We start from the raw sequence: 24,299 nt of genomic DNA on the forward strand, positions 1-24,299 counted from the left end.
CGATCTTCTAGGAGAAGACCGACAGATCATCTGAGAGGAGATATACAGATCCTCTGTGAGAACATCTACAGATTTTCCGGTAGTATATCTAGTGATATTTTATCGTCTTTGGGAAGATATAAGGCTCTCTTAATAGAACTACCGATTTTCTATTGTAAGATCGTCTACTAAGAAGATAAATTGGTCTTCTTTGAAAATATCAAGGGATTTTTAGCAGATTTTCTATGACAAGAAGTCACATTTGAAAGTTAACACATTTTTAAAATAGAGGCATCCGTCCAAGACATTTCAAATTCATGGTCACTTTAAAGGTTTCGGATACTTCTTGTAAGCTTCTCCGCCCCCTCCTTCCGTCAATGTTAACCCTGAACTTTTATTACAACCATTTGTTTTGTCTTTAAATCATTTTTTATTTTATTTTTTTTTTCTATTTTATCTTTACCTAGAAGATAATAGGCCTCAAATATAATAACTGACCCTATTGGCCTTGACAACGAGACAAGAAGAAAAAAAAACCAGAAACGACTTCATTCATGTGTTAGGTAGGTACCATATGGCAATCTGCCTTAGGCTTAACATCAGAAAAAAAACGTGAGAGCAAGCTAACAACCAAATGATGTTTCCGAAAAAAAAAACAACATCACACATTTTGTGTAGGCGTTTATTTCTGCTTTAAATAAAACATGAGGAACACGAAGAAAACACGTTTTCAATCCCAAAAATGGGAGAGGAGAAGAAACTTAAACTTAATCATAAAAAAACTACAACAATTTGTTGCCCAAAAAATCTGCTCTGATTTTTCTTCATCCAATGATTTTTTCTTCTGTTTCTTTTTACTGTGTTTTTCTTCAATCTTCTCTTCTAAGCTTAGTTTCTCGGTTTCTTTAAGCTAAGCTTGAGTGCGGGATTTTTGAATAGATTTCTATTGATTTGACCTTCAATTTGAGTTTAGTTGAGTTTAGTGTCTAAGCTACCCCCACCCCATTCCCGTTTTAGTTCTGCGTACCCCACGAACCATATTAAGCTCCATGACTTTGTCATAGCCGTTTTATTCTTATATTTGGTCGTAGCTTGACTTGTGAATTTATGTTACTTCATAAGGAAAATTATATTTTTTGGTCTTTTTTTTTGGATAATTTAAAAATTTATTAATAATTTATTTTAAAAAAAAAAATGTAATAAATATTTATGTATGTATTCGAGTGTCCATTTGTTTTTATTTATTGGTCTGTTATATTTATGTGTTTATGTAAATGTTTAAATGTTGGTTGTCATTTGTAGTTGAATGACCACCTCCGCCAACCACACCACCAATTTTGTTAGCTTTGGTATTTAAAATTATATATTTCCGTTTTGTTATTTGTTTTATGGCCAATTTGTTGGTTAAATTTACATTTTTGTTATCTTTATTTGGATGTGGGCAGGAATTTGGTTGACTTTGAATAGAAGGTTGACATTGTAAAATTATAAAAATAAAAATTACATAAATCAATGACGCGTTCCCTGTTACTAGAGGGGGTCTAAATGAAAAAAAAATAATATTTTTGGCTAAAATTGAAAAAAAAAATCTGTATTTAATATTTTTTTAAAAAATTGACTAATTTTAAGATATTTAAAAATTCAATTTAAGAATCAATAACAATTTAGGAGGTATCAGTCCTGGAATATCGCCAATAAATAGTAAACAATAGGTTGTAAGAAACCACATACTTTGGAACTTGTTTCGTACTATTTTCGAATAGGAGTCAAATTCACCTTCAGATCTGCATTTGCGGAGAGTGATGTTACTGGGAAAAATATTGTACACAAAATTTTACCATAGGCCTCCGAACAAAGGAAATCTGTCGACTTAATAAATCGGCAGATATTAACCATATAAAGGTGATTCAGTTTTTATACCCTACACCACAAGGTGGTCAGGGTATTATGTCTTTGTGCATTTGTTTGTAACAGGCAAAAGGAAACGAGATAGACCCATAGTTCCTTTTGATGATCTGCATAGAATCACATTCTGAGTCGATTTATGCATGTCCGTCCGTCCGTCTGTCCATGTATTTTTGTCAACAAAGTACAGTTCGCATTTATTGCCCTATCCAGATGAAATTTTGCACAAATCATTTGTTTGGCCCAAGGACGAACCCTATTGAAATTGGAGATAATCGGTCAAAATTTAGATATAGCTCCCATATATATCTTCGTCCGATTTGCCTTTTACTGTGCACCAAACGTGTAATATCAGCCCGAATTATATGGAATTTTGCACGTACGATCAGATTGAACCTGAAAATGAGTATGCCAAATTTAATCGAAATCGGTTCAGATATAGCTATAGCTCCCATATATATTGTTCATCCGATTTGTTATTTTTGTCCTCCGCAGCCGTAATATGTACTCTGTAACAACAATATTTGGGGAAATATATCAAATACAGCTCAGAAATACCTTTGCTAAATTTTATCGAGATCGGTTCAGATTTGGATATAGCTCCCATATATAACTTCGTCCGATTTACATTAGATTGTGCACCAAACGTCTAATATTTGTCCAAATGGGATGAAATTTGGCACTTACGACCGAATTGAGTCTAGAAGCTTATATGTCATATTTGGTGAAGATCGGTTCAGATATAGCTAAAGCTCCCGTATATATTGTTCATCCGATTTGTTATATTTGTTACCCTCATCCGTAATATGCACTCCGTAACAACGATATTCAGGGAAATATATCAAATACAGCTCAGAAATATCTTTGCCAAATTTTATCGAGATCGGTTCCGATATGGATATGGAGCTCCTATATATATTTTTATCCGATTTCAAATTAATTGTGCACCAAATGGGCAAAACAATTCCGAATTTAAAAGATACAAATGCTTCGGCGTATTTCCTTGAAATGGTACGTTTTAGAGAGTTGATGCCAATGGGAAAAATATTGGTCACCGAATTTCACTAGGGGTCTCCAAACATTGAAAATCCCTTGATGCAATATATGTCAATAAAATATTGATGCCGATTGGGGTTTATAAAGCATAATGTAATCTTGGGCTAATTTTGTGTGTTTTTTTCGAATAGGAGTGATTTTCTCCCACAATTTTTCATTTTGGAGAAGTGACATTAATGGAAAAAATTTTCTCCATTCAATTTCACTATGGGTCTCCGAACAGAAGAAACGGTTATATTTAATAGATGTCAAAGATATATCGGTCCCAACATGGGTATATATAAAATTAAACTTCTATCTGGATTTAATTTGCACTTTTTTCGAACTGTAGCCATTTTCTCCCACAATTTGTCATTTTAGAGGAATGACATCAATGGAAAAAATGTTATTCATCGAATTTCACTATAGGCTCCCGCACAAAACAAATAGCTGTATGCAATACATCCCAATGAAATATAGGTTCCAACTCAGAATCATAAAGTATAACTTAATTTCGGGCTTATTTCGCGTTTTTTTTTCGACCTGAAGCCAATTTGACCCACAATTTTTTAGTTTTAGAGAAGCAACGTTAATGGGAAATATATTCTACACCCTATTTTACTATAGGTCACCGAATAAAAGAAATCTGTAGATATAATATGTATCGAGTAAAACTCATCAACAGTTAAGAACCAAAATATGATCTTTATGTTTGTAGCTTCACTTGGCACACGTATTATGAATCAGTGCAAAGTTCTGCTAAACCGTTTATGTTAGAGTTATGTCACCAATGGAAAAAATAATCTTTACAGAATTTTAGGATGGGTCTTCAAGCACATAGTCACTATATACATTACATATCAACAAGATATTGCCATCAATTTAGGATTATAGAAGATAAGGCATTTTTGGGCTTATTTAGCACATTTTTCGACATGGAGCCAATTTGACACACCAATTTTAATTTTAGAGAAGCGAATTCAATGGGAAATATATTCTACACAAGATTCCACTATAGGTCACCGAATAAAGGAAATCTGTAGATATAATGTATATCAAGTTAGGCTCATCAGCAACAAGGAACTTAAATATGACATTAGTACTTATAGCTTCGCTTTGCACATGTATTTTTAATTGGTATACATTTCTGCCAAACCGTTCATGTTAGAGTTATGACAAAAATGGAAAAAATGTTCCTCACAAAATTCTACTATGGGTCTTCGAACGAAAGAAAGATCTAAACATAACATATGTCAATAAAAATCAGCACAATGGAGGTCTATAGAAAGCTAGCTATTTTTGGGCATATTTTGTAATGTTTTTGGGCTGGAGCTAATATCACCCATAATTCTTCATTTTAGGGAAGTGATGTCAATGGGAAAAATGTTCTGTACTAAATTTCACTACATGTCTCCGAACAGAAGAAATCGGCCAAACTAATATATATCAACGAAAATTGGTAGCTTTTAACAAAATCAAGATAACTGTGTTTTCTATTGTTTCATTTTCGCTCTCACTTCGAATTGGTGACAAATTCTTTTCAATGGTACGTTTTAGAGTGAAGGTACCAATGGGGGAAATATTCGTCATAAAATTTCATTGAGGGTCTTCGAGCAAACGAAATCGCTATATATAATACATATCAATGAAATATCGGCATATATGTGGTATTATAGAAAATTAGCTATTTTTGGGCTTAGTTTGTAGTGTTTTCGACCTGGAGCCAATTTCACTCATAATTCTTAATTTTAGGGAAGTGATGTCAATGGAAAAAATGTTCTGCACTAAATTTCACTACACGCCTCCGAACAGAAGAAATCGCTCAAATTAATATATATCATCCGAAATCGGTAGCTATTTACAAATTCAAAATAACAGTGTGTTTTTATGGTTTCATTTTCGCACTTATTTCGAATTGGTGACAAATTCTTCCTAATGCTGCGGTTTTAGATTGAAGGAACCAATGGAAAAAATATTCGTCACAAAATTTCATTAAGGGTCTTCGAGCAAAGGAAATCGCTATATATAATACATATCAACGAAATATTGGCATGTACGGGGTATTATCGAAAAATTAGCTATTTTTTGGCTTAGTGTGTAATGTTTTCATCCTGGAGCCGATTTCTCCCACAATCCTTGATTTTAGGGAAGTGATGTCAATGGGAAAAATGTTCTGCACTAAATTCTACTACACGTCTCCGAACAGAAGAAATCGTTTAAATTAATATATATCAACGAAAATTGGTAGATATTAACAAATTCAAGATAACTGTGTGTTTTTACTGCTTCATTTTCGTTCTTATTTCCAAACGGTGACAAATTCTTTCCAATGCTACGTTTTAGAGTGAAGGTACCAATGGAAATTATGTTCCTCACAAAATTTCATTAAGGGTCTTCGAGCAAAAGAAATCGCTATATATAGTACATATCGAAGAAATATCGGCAAATATGTGGTATTATAGAAAATTAGCTACTTTTGGGCTTAGTTTGTAATGACTTTGACCTGGAAGGAATTTCTCCCACAACCCTTCACTTTAGGGTAGTGATGCCAATGGGAAAAATGTTCTGCATTAAATTTCACCATATGCCTCCGCACAGAAGAAATCGGTCAAATTAATATATATCAATGAAAATCGGTAGCTAAGAACAAAATCAAGATAACTCTATTTTTATGGTTTCATTTTCACTCTTATTTCGATTTGATGAAAAATTCTTCCGAATGCTACATTTTAGAGTGAAGGTACCAATGGGAAAAATATTCGTCACAAAATTTCATTAAGGGTCTTCGAGCAAAGGAAATCGCTATACATAATACAAATCAACGAAATATCGGAATATTGTGGTATAATAAAAAAATAGCCATTTTTGGACGTATTTTGCAATGATTTCGACCTGGAGCCTATTTGGCCTACAATTCTTCATTTTAGGGAAGAGCTGTCAATGGAAGAAATGTTCGGCACTAAAGTTTACTATATCCAAACAAAAGAAATCGGCAAATTCATATATATCATCCAAAATCGGTAGGTATTAACAAAATGAAGATAACTATGTTTTTTTATGGTTTCATTTTCTCTCCTATTTCGAATTGATGAAAAATTCTTCCAAATGCTGCGGTTTTAGAGTGAAGGAACCAATGGTAAAAATATTCGTCACAAAATTTCATTAAGGGTCTTCGAGCAAAAGAAATCTCTATATATAATACATATCAACGAAATATCGGCATAAATATGAGATTATAGAAAATTATCTATTTTTGGGCTTAGTTTGTAATGTTTTCGACCTGTAGCCTATTTGACCCACAATTCTTCATTTTAGGGAAGTTCTGAAGGGAATGTTCTGCACCAAATTTCACTACATGCCTGCGAACAGAAGAAATCGGTCAAATTAATATATATCATCCAAACTCGGTAGCTTTTTACAAATTCAAAATAACAGTGTGTTTTTATGGTTTCATTTTCTCTCTTATTTCGAATGGGTGCCAAATTCTTCCTAATGCTACGTTTTAGAGTGAAGGTACCAATGGAAAAAATATTCGTCACAAAATTTTATTTAGTGTCTCTGAACAAAAGAAACCGCTATATATAATACATATCAACGAATATTGGCATATATGTGGTATTATATAAAATTAGCGATTTTTTGGCTTAGTTTGAAATGTTTTTGACCTGGAGCCAATTTCACCCACAACCCTTCATTTTAGAGAAGCGATGTCAATGGGAAAAATATTCCGCACAAAATTTCACTACATGTCTCCGAACAAAAGAAATCGGCCAAGTTATTATATATCAACGAAAATCGGTAGCTATTAACAAATTCAAGATAACTGTGTGTTTTTATTGTTTCATTTTCGCACTTATATCGAAATGGTGACAAATTCGTCCTAACAGTACTTTTTAGAGCGAAGGTACCAATAGAAATTATATTCCTCACAAAATTCCATTAAGGGTCTTCGAGCAAAAGAAATCGCTATATATAGTACATATCGAAGAAATATCGGCATAAATGTGGGATCTATGAAAATAAGGCATTTTTGGGCTTATTTTGTATTGTTTTCGACCTGGAGCCAATCTCACCCACAACCCTTCATTTTAGGGTAGTGATGCCAATGGGAAAAATGTTCTGCACTAAATTTCACTACATGTTTCCGAACAGAAGAAATCGGTCAAATTAATATATATCAAAAAAATCGGTAGCAATTAACAAATTAAAGGTAACTGTGTGTCTTTATGGCTTTATTTTCTCTCCAATTTCGAAATGGTGGTAAATTCTTTCTAACTGTACGTTTTAGAGTGAAGGTACCAATGGGAAAAATCTTCCTCACACAATTCTATTGGGGGTCTGCGAACAAAAGAAATTGCTATATATAATGTATAGCAACGAAATATCGGCATAAATGTGAGATTATAGAAAATTAGCTATTATTGGGCTTAGTTTGTAGTGTTTTCATCCTGGAGCCAATTACTCCCACAATCCTTTGTTTTAGGGAAGCGGGATCAATGGGAAAATGTTCTATGCTAAATTTCACTATGGGTTCACAAACAAAAGTTTTCTGTAAATTTCATCTGTATCCACAAAATAACGTTGGTAAAAATGGTTTCTAATCCATAGGATATACATAAAATCCTCATATGCTGATGTGACTTATACCAAATAAAACCTTAGCCTTTCATATCAAATATTTTTCTTTTCATATCACCACCTATGCCCAGATTCCTCTAGAAATTCTAAACAATGTTGCTCATTATTATTTCAATTCTTGATATTTTATTTTTTTCTTATAATTTTTTTGTCAAATTAATGTCAAGTACGCCGTCTCAGGCATTCGAAATGCTGCTACTAAATGATTCATTGTTGAAATATTTCCTTTTTTAGGAATTGAATGATCTGTGACAGAATAAAAAAAAAATGTATAAAAAATGCAACAACAAAAAAGAATTTCAAAATAAAATTCAATTAAACATTTGTCTGTGAGTCATTTTCATTTTTTGTTTATAATAAACAATTAAGTTTATTCTAGCTTCTCTCGTTTTTTTTTTTTGCTTTCTAAACAATTTTCAATGAGAGAATAATAAAAGAAAAGAAAAAAATAAATTCAATTATATTGATTATATGGCTGGCCTCCTAGCCGCAGGTCTGCTGGCATCATCATCACTGCAGATATGCGGGGTGATGACAGAGTGAAGCTTTGATCTGTGATGAATAGAAGTGTATTTTTTTCGTTCTAAACAGCAGGCGCTTAGAATTCCATGGAATTGGAGATAATGACGCCGCTGCTGATGATCTTTTGGGAACCCTGGGCTTTTAATTGTTATTTGAATTTTTATGCTTTTGAAAATGCAATAAAAAATTTATTTATTTTTTTATAATTAGGTTTTGGGACTACCTCAAAAATGACTCAATTTTTTAGTTGGTCTCAGGGATGGGGTTGATGAACTCTAGCGATTGTAGAGTAGCAATACAAACTAGTCATTAACTAATTTAATTTCATAGAAGACATCTATAAGTTCCAACTGGTGTAATCAAAAATAATATGCTAGGGCATGGAGGCATGCCCTTGTTTTGGAATATTTAAATGATTTACTTACGATTTTGAAATTATAAAATATTTTAAATGAAACTTACCTAAAAGAGAAAAAAAATACAATTATTAATTTAAGAAAATGCTTATAAATTAAAATTATTTAAATGAAATTTTTAATAATTTTATATAGATATATATTATATCTATCGGATATATATTATATTTATCGGTAACTTATAATTGTATTACGAATATTTTTTCCATTATCCCCAGCACTCTCAAATGGGTAACTATACCCTTAGCCATATGTCTAGAGAGGGCATATATCATTATATACGACCAAAACGTGCCTCATCGAAATAACGGTTTTAGATCCAAGGTGTATTTGGACCAAATCCGTTTCAGGACATTTGGAAACGATCTAGCGCTGTTCGTCCGTCTGTATGTCTGTCTGGTTGGTGCGCACGATAACTCTCGAAGGCAGTATCCGATTTCGTCCAAACTTGCTACATGGTAATATTATTATCAAACTTAGAACGAGTTTGGAGATGGGCACTATTGATCCACTCCTTCTGGTACCTACCCCACAAAAGGTCAAAATTTTCAAATATGTATTTTACAGCACAGAAAGAGAAAGGATAACCCGATTTTGCTCCAACTTTGCAAATCCTACTTTTGCATCAATGCTAGGTCTTCGCACCTGTCGGTCCACTCCGCCAAGTACCTCCCCCACAAAGGGTAAACATTTTGAATAATTACAACCCATATAAAATGTGATGTAAGAGTCGGATTGTCTTCAAATTTCACTTATCTCAATATTTTTATTAACCCAAGGTCTGGCGTCAAAATGGTCGATCGGTCCGTATATTGGTGCGCTTTTTCTAGTACCTTCCCCACAAAAAGTCGAAATTATCACACAAAAAAATGCACAGAAAGAGAAACGATAATCCGATTTTTCTCTAACTTTGTCAATCCTAATATTTGCGGCAGTGCTAGGTTAGGTGCGAAAATGGACAATACCGGTCCACTCCATCAAGTACCTTCCCCACAATGGGTCAAAATTTTGAATAATTATAATTCTTATAAAATGTGATGTATGAGTCCGATTGTCTTCAAATTACACACATCACAATATTTTTTAACACAAGATCTGGTGTGAAGATGATCCACTCCTTCTGGTACCTCCCCCACAAAGGGTCAACATTTAGAATATCCATGAAGCTCATAAAACCCAAGTTAACATTCGATTTCATTCAGACTTGGTACATCTCAATATTTCCATAAACCAAAGATGTGGTAAAAAGATGGTAGAGATCGGACCATCCCTTCAGGTACCTCCCCCACAAAGGGTCAAAGTTTTGAGTAACCAAAACGATCATAAAATCCAAAATAAACATCTGGTTTTCTTCATATTTCCCAAATCCCATTATTTCTATTATCGCAAGATCTGCTGTGAACATGGGATATATCGCTCCATATTTTCCAGTACCTCCCCCACAAAAGGTTCAAAGTTTTGGGTATCCATGAAGCTTAAAAAACACGAAATTAGCATCCGATTCCATTAAGACTTGGTACATCTCAATATTTCCATCAAAACAAGATTTGTTATAAATATGTTAGAGATCGGACCATTCCTTCAGGTACCTTCACATAGGGTTCAAGATTTTGAAAAACAAAACGCTAAAAGAAAGCGAAATAAGCGTTCAACACTCTTCAGATTTCACACATACAAACATTTTTGCTAAGACAAGATTTGTTGTGAAGATGATATATATCTGCTAACCTCTTCTGGTACCTCACCCACAAAGGGTCGAAATTTTCAATAGTTTTATCTGCCGTAACTTTCGAAACAAGTGAGCGATTCCTTACAACTTGCTAAATCAAATTTTTTCTCTACCAGAAACCTAAGATGAATTTGGAATTTATCGAAATTTAAGATTTCCGATAAAATTGGATATAAATTTTCGATTTCCTTCAATTTTTACAAATACCAATATCTGTGTTAGATGAAGGGTGAAAATGGAATACTTCGGTCCACTATATCTGGTACCTCACGCATATTTTATTATTTTCTTATAATTATCACATATCTCATGCAAAGTGAAGGAAGTAGTCGACATAGTTCAAACCTGACACGTCGCAATATTTATATCATATTTATGTGGGACCGATACGAAATGGACAATATTATCCCCTTTGCTACGGCACCTACTCCATAGAGGGTCAACAATTTGAGTTATCATAACAGAAGTCAAAATATATTCCAAATAATCGAACATTGGCTGAGGGTAAACATCTGTTGGTAAAATCGACTGATACTTGTTAACTAGCTTTCAGGTCCTTCGAGCTCAATAAAATTTGATTCACAGCTATTAGTTATTGTGAGTATTTTTTGAAAATATATTCCTGTTTTTTCCAAATTATGCGATGAAAACTAGTTCGGCACAGACAAGCTTTTAACACTAACAGACATGCGTCAAAAAATAGTTACTTTTTTAGTCCTTCAACATCACTGATTAAAAAAAAGCTTTTTGATATTGGAAATATTTTTTTGGAAAATTAAATTTAATTTTCAAAATATCACTCTTCCCAAACCAAGTTAAAAAATGGCTACTGATGATGTCTACAGTAATTAATATATGATTTTTCATTATGACCCTCTCCAATGTTCCGCAAAAACTATCATATATATTATATCTCATATCATCACATCATTTCCCGGCCTCCATCATTTGCTGCTCTCCAACCCCACAAGAAACCCCTCTCTCATATTAAAGAAATTCAAAACTTTCTTGCAATTATCTCTACTCCTCTTACCCTTCCCCCCTTGCCATCCTCTCGCAGCATTCATCTTCATCTACTCACGCACAAGTTTCCAATTTCCGTTTCCTGTTCTGTTGTTATGTTGCGTAGCCAGACTAAATTTACTTTGACTCAAATGACCTCAATGCCAAAGAAAGTGGGGGTCATGTGTATTTTCTTTCCTTCCTTCCTTCTTTACTTCCATTCATTCTTTATTAAATGATTGCGGACTTTTTTTGGTCCATCATCATTCTTTTTATAAATATTTGTGCTCTTTTTTTATCATCCGAACATCGCATAAGAGAGAAATCATGTATAAAATGTCATAATTGTAAAATGACAACCGCGACGACGATGTTGATGATGATGACGAAGTATCTTGTATGTGGACCTCAACATTCAGTGACCATCATTCAATGTCAATTTCACATAATGGACCATTAAGAGATTAGAATGAAGCAAGGCTAATGCAAATAATGTGAGGATATCAATTTCAAAGGAATTTTTTTTTTAGGTCAAAAAATTGCCTCCAAATTTGGCTAAAATATATAAAATATATGAAAAAACTGCAACCAACTTCAGACTGTTGTCATTTCTAAGCCACTCGTTCGACAGATGTTAAAATTATTCTAGTGACAGCTCATTATATTGTTTACAAGCGTACAAAAGCATTTTGGGGAGAATTTTCTAGAAAAAAAGTTATCCGCCATGGAATTCAAGCGTGAGAGTGCGACCTCTTTATATTTGGCTGGAAAACCACAAGTGACTATCGTTAGAGCACTCCAGCATTTAAATGTGAATAAATTTTTTGGGTCTCGTACCATAGCTCGTTACCGTGATACTGGTAGCGTAGCCCGAAGTCAAGGAAGTGGACGGAAGAAAACAGCAATATCAGCAGAAATGGTTCAAAAAGTAAAGGAGCTTGATCGAAACCGGCGTCACAGTGGCCGAAAAATGGCTCGTGAGCTGAACACATCGCAATATTCCATTCGGCAAATATTGAAAAATTAGCTCGGGGTAAAGCCATTGAAATTCCAAAAAGTGCAAGAACTTACACCGCAACAGAAAGAAAATAGATTTAAAAGAGCTAAAGAGTAGCTTCGTTTGGCCGAAAGAAGTGAACTGCCAAAGTTGGTTTTCTCCGATGAGAAAACATTCGTTGTCCAGCAGTTCGTAAGAAAACAAAATAAAATCGCGATTACTTGCCAAAGAGGTCACCTGATAATGTGCACCTTCGGTTGGCCACCAGAACTCAAGCGCCGGTCATAGAGACAATGTGGGCCGCCATAACAGCCGATGGTCGCTCTCCGCTCGTATAAATCGACCGTGGCATCAGAATAAAAGCCGAATATTATCGCGAAAATATTCTGGGTCGCCATAACAGCCGATGGTCGCCCTTCGCTCGTATTAATCGACCGTGGCATCAGAATAAAAACCGAATATTATCGCGAAAATATTCTGGAGGGTGTATTAAAGCTGGCCAGCAAAACGCAAACATTTTGGCCGCAGACCTAGGACATTCCAACAGGAATCAGCACAATCGCTCTCAGCACGCAGCATAAATAAGGTTACAAAATGAGGTTCCTCGCTTCATTTCCAGCGCACAATGCCCGCCAAAATCTCCAGATATCAATCCGTTGGACTATTGTGTCTGGAGGTATTTTGGAAAGCAAGGTTGGCACTAAAAAATATCAAAAAAAAAACCTGAAGCAAGCGCTTCGCCGGGAATGGGCCAAAATATCGCAGAGCAACGTTCGGGCAGTGTGTGACAGTTTCATTGGCCGTTTGAAGGCCATAACACATGCCATGGGTGACCAATTCGAACAAATCTAAACTTATTCTAAAATTTGATGCTATTTCCGACATTTTTTTGCTTTCAATCAATAAAATTAAAAAAAAAAATGTAAAAATTATGGCGTTTGACTTTGTTGTAGTTTTTTTTTATCTCACCCTGTATATATACATATATTACATTTATTATTTTCGAAGCCACCAAATATATATGAGAAAACAATATCATGACCTCTGAAAACCTTTCAACACGACCTTAAACGAAAAGAAAAATCTCCCATAAAAATCACCAAGTTCTCCTCGAAATTTATTATTTCGCTTCTCTCGACCTCACAACAATGCAACATTGAAATCCTTTTCAAATCCATTATTGCAGTTGATTAACCAGCCAGCCAGTCAGTCATCTAGTCCGCCATCAAATGCCTCTGGCCAGTTTTTGTCGACTGACACCGTCGTCGCCTTCTTCTACTACCTCTTGCCATCCTCCCACACACACACACACCGTATACATATCGCATTTGCCAGACACAATTGAAATGCTTTAGAATTGGGAAATCACAGCCGGTTCTCATGTAACCAAAAACTGCTGCAAGCGAGCCGACGGACGGACAGACGGACCGACTTCAATTACAACAATGCAACGTTGTTGCACAACACTAAGTGGCAGTTTGTAAGTTGTTGTTGCAATGCCGCCAAAAACTTGCACATGACAACATGGAATGGAAACAAAGAACGAAAAAAAATGGGAAAAGCAATTGTTAGTGGGTGCCAGACCCACACCTTCACTTAAGGCCATGATAACAGAGAATATGGCGGAATTTGGTTGCATTTTCTCATTTTTCTCAGGAGATACGACTGGTGGCTGGATGTGCTGCAAAAAAAGAAACAAATATTATACCCTGCACCATGGCAAAAAATTCTGTGGAGGTATTTTTCAATATCACTGGCTTATGTCATCCAGAGAACTTAAAGTTCAATGGTTATTGACCTATAAGGTCAATGGGGTATAAAGAGGCTTACAAGCTTTAGACTAATTTTCATAATAATCCAGGTTTAAAGTGACAACCTGAACTAGCATCAACTCCCAAATAAAATAGTTGGGGTTAGAATCTTAAAGTTTTGCACGAGGGTCAGATTTTAGCTGAGTTTTTGGCTGCGTTTAGCTTTTAAGGCTGGGTTTTTGGAAATTCGTACTAAAAGCGTACGAAAAGTATAAAAATGTACAAAAAATTAAATATTTTGAATTTGACAAGCGGAATGATCCACAATTCTAAAATTTAAAATGAGAGTCATTCACGGATTGCAGGATAGGTGTACTAAAGGGTTTTTTGGAAATTCGAACTTTACGAAAAGTTCTAAAATGATACTAAACTTTTAAAATGGTACAAATTAGGTATAATGTTAACGGATAGAGCTAAAAACTTGAAATTTGGTATGTGACTCAAGCAGCGAAGGTAAGTTCAACATCTGAAGGTGTTTTGGAAATGTGTACTAAGTGTGCGAACTGTACTAAATGGTACTAAATTTGTAACACTTTGGTTTAGGTTGAACAGATGAAGCCGAAATTTTGAAATTTTGTATTGGGCCCCTGTCTGCGGTAGGTTTGTGATAAAGATGTGGTTTTTTAAATATATACTACAAGTACACGAAAAGTACCAAATAGTACATATTTAGTACAATTTCATATTGGCTGAACAGATGACACTTAAATTCTGAAATTTGATATGGTTCATGTGTAGCCTGGACATATGGTGGTGGTTTCGGAAATGCGTACTATAATTGTGCGAAAAGTACTAAATGGTACTGTATTTGGAATTGTTTAATGGGGGGGGGAGAAATACAATTCTGAAATTTTAAATTTAAATAACTGTGGTATGTGAGGTTGAGATATTGAGATTGCTTTCAAAATGCGGACTATATTCGTACCAAAAAGTACTAAATGGCACTAAATTTGGCACTGGGTGAAGGGATAGGGCTGAAATTTTGAAATTTGATATTCAGGTCTCTGTTGATATCTAAAATTGAGATATGGAGTTGGCTTTGGAAATATGTACTATATTTGTACGAAAAGTACTAAATGGTTCTACATTTGGTCTTATTTGAAGGAATAGTGATAAAATTCTAAAATTTGGTGTTTGAAAACTGATGTGAGGTTGAAATTTGGAGGTGGGTATGGAATGCGTACTATAGTTGTTCGAAAAGTAACAAAAAGTACTTAATTTGATATTGTGTGAAGGGATAGGTCTGGAATCCTCAAATTTGATATTGAGATCTCTGTCGGAAATCAGGTATAGAGGTGATTTTGGAAATGTGTTCTATAGTTGTACGAAAAGTACATAATGGCACTAAATTTGGTCTTGGTTGAAGGAATAAAGATAAAATTATATAATTGATAAGTAAATAACTGTTGGTATCTGAGGTTGAGGTTTGGAGGTGGGTTTGGAAATGTGTACTATAATTGTACGAAAAGTACTAAATGGTTGGGTGAAGGGATATAGGTGAAACCGTGAAATTTTATATAGCAATAACTGTTGGTGTATAGGATTTAGTCATGGAATTTATACGAAAAGTACTAAGTGGAACTAAATTGGGTATTGGATAAAGGGATAGAACATGAATCATGAAATTTGATATTGAGGCCTCTGTTAGCAACGGGGATCGAGATATGTGTGATTTCAGAAATATGTATGTCATTTTTATAAATCCGCCTTTAAAAAAGCTTGAGTCCTTTAAAACCCCAGGGTAGGGAGGCTTCAATGTCCCTCATACAATAATAGGGGGCTAAGTGTCCTTTAAAAATCCAAGTTTAAAGTGACTTGAGTGTCCTTTAAAGACATTTATAAAGGGGTGGAGTGTCCTCCAAAAAATCGAGTGAAAAGAGACTTAATTGAGAAGTTTATAGAGTCTTAAAAAGCGTTTTAAAAATCCTTGTTTTTATAGATCGGAGTGTTCTTCAAAAGTGGTCTTTTTAATCTTCTTTAATCTATGTTTAAAGAAGCTTTAAAGCATCTTGACCTTAAAATGCTCGATTACACTGGGTAACATGAAAATAATTACAAGAAAAATTCGGTAGACTATATATGTGGAGAATAAAATAGAAGACACTTGTAAGAATAGAGGGACAAGTTCAGTAAACCTCACACCAAACCCCCTCCCCCTCCCCTTACAAATATTTGTTGACATGTTTAGATTATGAATCCTTAGAATCCTTGCGTTTAAGGTATATAGGGTCTTCGGCCATGTTACAGATAACAATGTGTTGAGTACTCTATGTAACACGAAAAATAATTTAAAAATTCCGAAGGTTAGAAAGTAGAGTTAAAAAGAACACAAGTATAACGACGTTTTGAAAGTTTAAATCATAAAGTAACCAAGGAATAACCAGGAGGGAGCAGTTCCCACATCCCCACACTATTGGAAATTTTTGTATTAATATTCTTTGAAATCCTTGCATTTCAGGTATACATAGTGTCTTGGGCAATATTGCAGATAAAAATGCAAGGAATATTTTGGTCGAAATTTTTTTTTATTTTTCCAAAAAGGTATACAAAAAACTCCCTTGAAACAGGATTGTGACTAGTCCAAATATTCTACAAAAAATAATTGTCATAAAATTCTATGATAGGTCCCAGAAGATATTAAAGGTCTATATCTTACATAAACGCCAGAAATTCATAAAAATTAAAAATGCTTGTTGGGGCTAAAGCTGTACTTCAGTGAGTTAATGCAAAATTCTCATCCAAAGCTTTATTTTAGAAGGATGACGTCAAAGACAGAAATATTCATCATCGAATTTTCCTATAAGTCACCAAAGAAAAGGCATCTCGATTTCCATTAAATATGTAGGTAATATTTGCAACAATGTGACCAAAAAAATGTAATTTTTTTACATTTTTTTTTTGATAAATTTTTACCGGCCTTTTATTAGTTGACGGCTGAAAGTAACCTAAAATTTCAATTTAGGTAGAAGGTGTCAAAAAAAGAAATATTCTATACAAAATTTCGTAATATGTCTCAGAATAAAGTATATATCTAAGTTTAATAGTTTTTAAGAAAATTATATTCGAAAATATTATATATTGGGTGAAAATTACGAGTTTACGTTTTTATGGCTAATTTAACGGGTTTCCATTCTGAGTCGAAATCTCCCTTAATATATCAATTTTTGGGGAAAGTGTCAAAGGAAGAATTATTCTAGATCGAATTTCATTGGGAGCTTCTGAACAAAAGAAATTGGTAAAGTTAATATTTACCATTGAAAAATGTCATAATATTTGCATCAAAGTGACCAAAATATGCGATTTTTTCATTTTTTTGTTTATCAATTTTTTATCGGCCTTTTTCCAGTTGACGGCTGAAAGTACCCTAATATTTCGATTTAGATAGAAGGTCTCAAAAGAAAAAAATTTCTACACAAAATTTCACTATAAATTTCAGTATAGACAACATATCTAGGTTTAATAGTTTTTAAGAAAATTATATTGGAAAATTGTATATATTGGGTGAAAATTAAGACTACGTTTTTTATGGCTAATTTAACAGGTTTCCATTCTCAGTCGAAATCTCCCTTAATATATCAATTGTTGGGGAAAGTGCCAAAGGATGAATTATTCTAGATCAAATTTCATTGGGACTCACTGAACAAAAGAAATTTGTCAAGTTAATATTTACCCTTGAAAAGGTTATAATATTTTTAAAGTGGCCAAAAAATCGTTTTTTTTTTCATTTTTATCGGCCTTTTTCCAGTTGACGGCTGAAAGTACCCTAATATTTCGATCTAGGTAGAAGTAGTCAAAAGAAGAAATATTCTGTACAAATTTTCACTATAAATCTCAGAATAGACAACATATCTAGGTTTTATAGTTTTTAAGATAATTATATTCGAAAATTTTATATATTGGGTGAAAATTAAGAGTTTACGTTTTTTATGGCTAATTTAACAGGTTTCCATTCTCAGTCGAAATCTCCGGTAATATATGAATTTTTGGGAAAGGTGCCAAAGGAAGAATTATTCTAGATCGAATTTCATTGCGAGCCTCGGAACAAAAGAAATTTGTAAAGTTAATGTGTACCATTGAAAAAGGTCAATAATTTTGGGTTAAAAAAATAACCTTTTTATTTACGACAAATTTGCCACTTTTTACGAATTTGCAGCATTTAGCCTTAAAGGTCTGAGAAATCTTCTTGAGATAAAAATCTTCTGGAACCAATAGGTCCTCCTTCCAAAGCAGCTCAAATATGAAATAAAACTTGGTTGTTTAAAAAAAGGCCAACATTTTTTTCTACGAACTCTAAGCCTTGTAATTTTGAGATCATACCGTCTGCCTGGCAGTTGCCACGTCTAACATAAAATTGTCTCTGTAACTGGTTGCCACTTAGAAACAACTGAAATAAGTGACGTAATTTTTGTCAGACCTCTTTCCCAATCACTTCAAACCCAACATGGCTGTAGTTGTGCGTGAGCAAGGGGTTCTACAAAGCAAGGAGATATCCAAACGAAGTGTAGTTTTTTTTTTGGCACGGAGAATGGGCAAAATGCTTAGATTTTGTTGTGTCACAAAACCAACCAAAAAATAATAGTTTGTAATCGCTTCGAAAAATAATACTTTGAAAACAATGACATCGGTCTTACAACCAGTTTGTCGACTTTTTTTTTTTTTTTTTTTTTTGGTCCAACCACTGAAAATTTTCTGCTACAACTTTTATTACAGCACACACACACACACTGTGATCATGACCATGAAAAAAAATCTTATAATGATATTTCAAATTTATTTCAAGATTTCTGTAGATTTTTTTTTCTTTTTTTTTTGAGAATAACATGGAAAAAGATTTGAATTTGAAAATTAAATTTGGTGTGAAAAATCTTTGGGGAAGTGTGTGCCAAGAAAACGAGATTTATATTTGAAAAAAAAAAAAAAAAACAACAACAACAAATTGTTGTTTATTCCAAAATCAAGACAAAAAAAAATACTCAGATTTAATTGCTTCATTTGTAGCCTGGTAGAGTACTCAAGAGCGTGAGTACTTGAAAATATAATACTGCCATAAATGTATCTGCACCATGTTAATATGGCTGCTGGCTGCTCCGAGGCTTTCAAGTGGCAAAAGTGTCAGTGATGTACATCTATATTGGTGGTGGTGGTGGTATGGGGTGGACCTGCTACTGTCTGCTAGGTCGTCGTCGTCGTAAAGTCATCTACATCTGTCGAAATGCCACTTGTTACGAAGAAATGAATTGCAGACATCTTTGAGGATAAAATATGAGACAGTAAGCTGGGCTACAGTGCATTTGCTGGAATATCTACATCGAGGATGAAAGTTGTAGTGGGGGAGGAGTTTGCAATCCAGCTGTAAATATTTTAAGGCTTGGGAACAAAATTACATTTTTATACTTGTTGCTAATGGTCACAGAGCAAAAATTAATTTTCCTTCCCAAAATCGTGGGGGTTTTCAAAACATAGTAAAAAAAAAACAAATATTTAAAAATAAAAATTTAATTTTGAAAATGCCTTCATTATTTCACCCTTTATTTTCCTGTCATAATAAGCTTTACTTCATTTTTATACCCTCAGCCATATGTCTAGAGAGGCCAAAATGTGCCTCATCGCAATAACGGTTTTAGAACCTAGGTTTCTTCGGACCAAATCCGTTTCAGGACATTTGGAGACGATCTAGATATGTCCGTCCGTCTGTCTGTCTGGCTGGCTGGCGCACACAATAACTCTCGAAAGGAGTATCCGATTTCATCCAAACATGGTACAATGGGTGAGATGAAAAAACTACAACCAACTTCAGACTGCTATCATCTCTAAGCCACTCCTCCGACAGTTGTTAAAATTATTCCAGTGACAGCTCATTATATTGTTTGCAAGCGTACAAAAGCATTTTGTCGAGAATTTTCTAGAAAAAAAGTTATCCGCCTTGGAATACAAGCGTGATAGTGTGATTTCTTTATATTTGCCTGGGAAACCACAAGAGGCTAATGTTAGAGCACTCCAGCATTTAAATGTGAATAAATCTTTTGTGTCTCGTACCATCGCTTGTTACCGCGTTACCGTGGTACTGACACTGGTAGTGAAGCCCGACAAGGAAGTCAAGGAAGTAGACGAAAGAAAACAGCAACATCAGCAGAAATTGTTCGAAAAGTAAAGAAGCGACTTGATCGAAGCCCGCGTCGCAGTGGCCGCAAAAAAGGCTCGTGAGCTGAACATATCGCAATATCCCATTCGGCAAATATTGAAAAATGAGCTCAGGGTAAAGCCATTGAAATGTCAAAAATTGCAAGAACTTACACCGCAACAGAAAGAAATTAGAATCAAAAGAGCTAGAGTTGCTTCGCTTGGCCGAAAGTGGTGAACTGCCGAATTTCGTTTTCTCCGCTCCGATGAGAAAACATTCGTTGTCCAGCAGTTTGTGAACAAAAAAATGATCGTTTTTACTTGCCAAAGGGGTCAGCTGAAAATGTGCACCTTCGGTTGGCCACCAGAACTCAAGCGCCGGCCATGGTGATGGTGTGGTGTGGGCCGCCATAACAGCTGATGGTCGCTATCCGCTCGTATTAATCGACCATGGCATCAGAATAAATGCCGAATATTATCCCGAAAATATTCTGGAGGGTGTATTAAAGCCCACGCAAACATTTTGGCCGCAGACCTTGGTCAGCTGAAAATGTGCACCTTCGGTTGGCCACCAAAACTCAAGCGCCGGCCATGGTGATGGTGTGGGCCGCCATTACAGCAGATGGTCGCTGTCCGCTCGTATTAATCGCCCAAGGCATCAGAATAAATGCCGAATATTATCCCGAAAATATTCTGGAGGGTGTATTAAAGCCCACGCAAACATTTTGGCCGCAGACCTTGGACATTCCAACAGTATTCAGCACCATCGCACTCAGTATTCAGCACCATCGCCTTCAAACCACCCAAGAATGGTTACAAAATGAGGTTCCTCGCTTCATTTACAGTGCATAATGGCTACCCAAAATCTCCGGATGCCAATCCGTTGGACTATTGTGTCCGGGGTATTTTGAAAAGCAAGGTTGGCACTAAAAAATACCAAAGTGTCGATCACTTCAAACAAGCGCTGTGTGACGGTTTCATTGGCCGTTTGAAAGCCATAATTTGTGCCAAAGTTGGCCAAATCGAACAAATCTAAATTCATTTTAAAATTTGATGCTATTTCCGACATTTTTTGTTTTCATTCAATAAAATTTAAGAAAAAAATTTAAAAATTATGGCGTTTGATTTTTTTTTTGCAGTTTTTATATCTCACCCTGTACATCTGCTGGCAAAACCGACTGATACTTCTTAACAGTTTTTTTTTTTTTTTTTTAAAAATAATCTTTTTTTTTCCTTCTTAATTCCACCCTTTATTTTCTATTCATTATAACCTCTATTTTTTTTATTTTGTAAAAGATGATCTCATTTTTTTACAACAAACTAATCCCACTCAGACAAATGTTGGCGTCAATTTTTCTTTCCTCGCTGTGAGAGTGAAAACAATTCTTTGTTTTGCTTACAAAATATTGTAGCAAAAAAAAAAATAGCAGCAACAACAACTACACATGTCTATGAAATCACGAAAATACTGTTGACGCCTTGTCGGTTGCCGGTTGGCGTGATTCAATATTGGAAAAAACCTAATAAATTGTTGCTTTTAAACTATTTTCACATTTCATTTATTTTCAAGAATTTGATTTCATTGAAATTAACAGTCGATGACATGGTCGTGGAGAATTTTTCCCTCATGGACTTATAAATTATTTTTTTTTAAATAAGCAATATTTTTAAAGCAGATCTGTCCAAGTACATTGAAAATCTTACCGTTTGCTTTAATGGTTCCAATTTCGAAAAACCCATTTCCCCGAAAAAACACATTTCCGTTGTCTAATACAAGATATTCAAGTTTTAGTACATTTTAGTACTTTTCGTACGATCCTGAGATTGTCAGATATTTCACTACTCTTATATATCAATAATAATAAATGAGTAAAGTGATTCACTGGCTGACTTAATGGATCTTCAATGCCCAGATGAAGCTAAAAACAGAAGCTAGAATCTTGAAATTTTGGGTGAAGGTCACTCTTGATCCAAAAGTGTCAGTGAAGGCTGGGTTTTTGGGAATACGTACGAAAATTATTTAAAGGTGCTAGATACCGCACACTTTATATTTGACGAATCATTAGAGCTAGAATTTTTCAAGTGTTTTTGAAAATTCGCTATATACTACATTATACTATAGGAGTACGAAAAGTACTAAAATGTATAACATTTTGTACCATTTCGTACCATGCGAATGGTCAAAGCTAAAAACATGGAATTGAGTATGGGAATCAAGTTTGGGAGGTATGATCGATGTAAGAAGGTAGTTTTGGCATGTGTACAAAAAGTCCTAAACGGTACTAAATTTGGTACAATTCGAAATTGGAGGAACGGATGGAGCTGGAATCCTGAAAATTAAAATTAACATCACTGGCAGAGTGTAAGATTGGGATATGGATATATTTTTCGAAATTTATACTTATGTGCAGGAAAATTACTAGATGGTACTAAATTTGATACAATTTCGATTTGGCTGAACTGATACAGCTAGAATGCTTAAATTTGTAAATAAGATTACTGTCGGTGTGTAGGATTGGGATGTGGATGTGATTTTGGAAACTCGTACTTATGTGTACTAAATCGTACTAAATTTTGTAGAATTTGAATTTGGTGGAACGGATACAGCGGGAATCTTGAAAATACAAATGAATATTACCGGCGAATGTAGCATTGGGATATGGGAGAAGTTTTCGAAACAAGTACTAAAATGGTACAAAATTTGTTACAATTTCGATTTGTGTGAACTGATAGAGCTGAAATGCTGAAATTTGGCAATAAAATTACTATTGCGTTGTACGACTGAGGTATATAGGTAGTTTTGGAAATTTGTACTTATGTGTACTAAATGGCACTAGATTTGGTACAAATTGGGAATGGGTGGACCGATAGGGCTGGAATCCTGAAAATTGGGATTACTGTCGGAGTGTAGGATTAGGCCATGTAGGTATCTTTAGAAATTCGTACTTATGTGTACTACATGGTACTAAATTTGGAACAATTCGGATATAGGTGAACCCATAGTGCTAGAATTATAAAATTTCGAAACGAGATTTCTATGGGATTCTATGACTGAGTTGTGAAGGTAGTTTTGGAAATTTGGAGAGTAGGATTGGGGTATGTAAGACGTTTTCGTACTTATATGTACGAAATTTGGTGCAATTTTGATTTGTGTTTACCGAAAGGCCTAGATTCTGGAAATTTGGAATAAGGGCCGGTGTTTATGTGTAGCCTATGACCTATGAAGGTGATTTTTGTACGAAATTTGATAATTGATAATTGTACAAAATTCGGTATACTGCGATAACCGCTGGTGTCTATGATTGAGATATGGAACGACTTTGCAAATGAGTACTAACATTATACGAAAAGTACTAAACGTTACTAAATTTGGTATTGGGTAAATGTCTAGATCAGGAATCCCGAAAATTCATATTGAGGTCTCTTTTGGTGTCTGGTGGTGGTGTTATAAATTTGGTATTGGGTGAAGGGATAGAGCTGAAATTCTGAAATTTGATATTGAAGACACTGATGGTTATTTAGGGCTCTAGGATTGTATATAGATTAAATTTATTTTGAATTAAATTAATTTTGAAGCTAATCTCGAATATTATCCGCTAAGCTTCCCACGAAAAGTAGACAACAGTTTAAGGCGATTTTATATACAGTTTCGTCTTTACAGAGCAAATTTGGTTTCTTACCTCCTCAAAACGAGTTTAACCGTCTCCTTATATTAGGATCAGGATCAGAATCTGTTTCGGCTGAGAGGCTAAGGACTTTATATATAGTGTTTCCTACTAGGTACTCCTTTAGGGAGCCATTGGTTAATTGATCTTTTATTAGAAAGCTTAATATTCTTCTAGGAAAAAATTTGTCGGTGGTTTTCTGTCTTCTATTTCTATACCACTTTGTCCTCTACTGAAAAACCTATATATGTTTTTGTTTTGGTCCTTATAGCCAGACCTATTGGTCTCTTTTTTTAAAAATAACGCGTAATTGATTTCAAAATCCACATTCTCAAACTTTGGACTTCTCCCCATTTACCATTGAAAATAAGACACATTCCTGACCCAATTCCAATTGGATTCTAAATCATTACAACAAATCGGCTAAAAACAAAACTTCACTCAATTTTCCGACACAAAATTGGGAGCAAAAACAACAAC

The 24,299-nt window shown here is 34.5% G+C and overlaps 1 protein-coding gene across 3 annotated transcripts in view; it reads right to left on the bottom strand.

Annotated features, from left to right (window-relative positions):
- LOC101899792 (neuroglian) overlaps window positions 1-24,299 on the bottom strand; it is a 207,676-nt gene that overhangs the window by 88,615 nt on the left and 94,762 nt on the right. The window lies entirely within an intron of this gene.

The sequence above is a fragment of the Musca domestica genome, unplaced genomic scaffold, assembly GCF_030504385.1.
Source record: "Musca domestica strain aabys unplaced genomic scaffold, Musca_domestica.polishedcontigs.V.1.1 2, whole genome shotgun sequence".
Classification (NCBI taxonomy): domain Eukaryota; kingdom Metazoa; phylum Arthropoda; class Insecta; order Diptera; family Muscidae; genus Musca; species Musca domestica.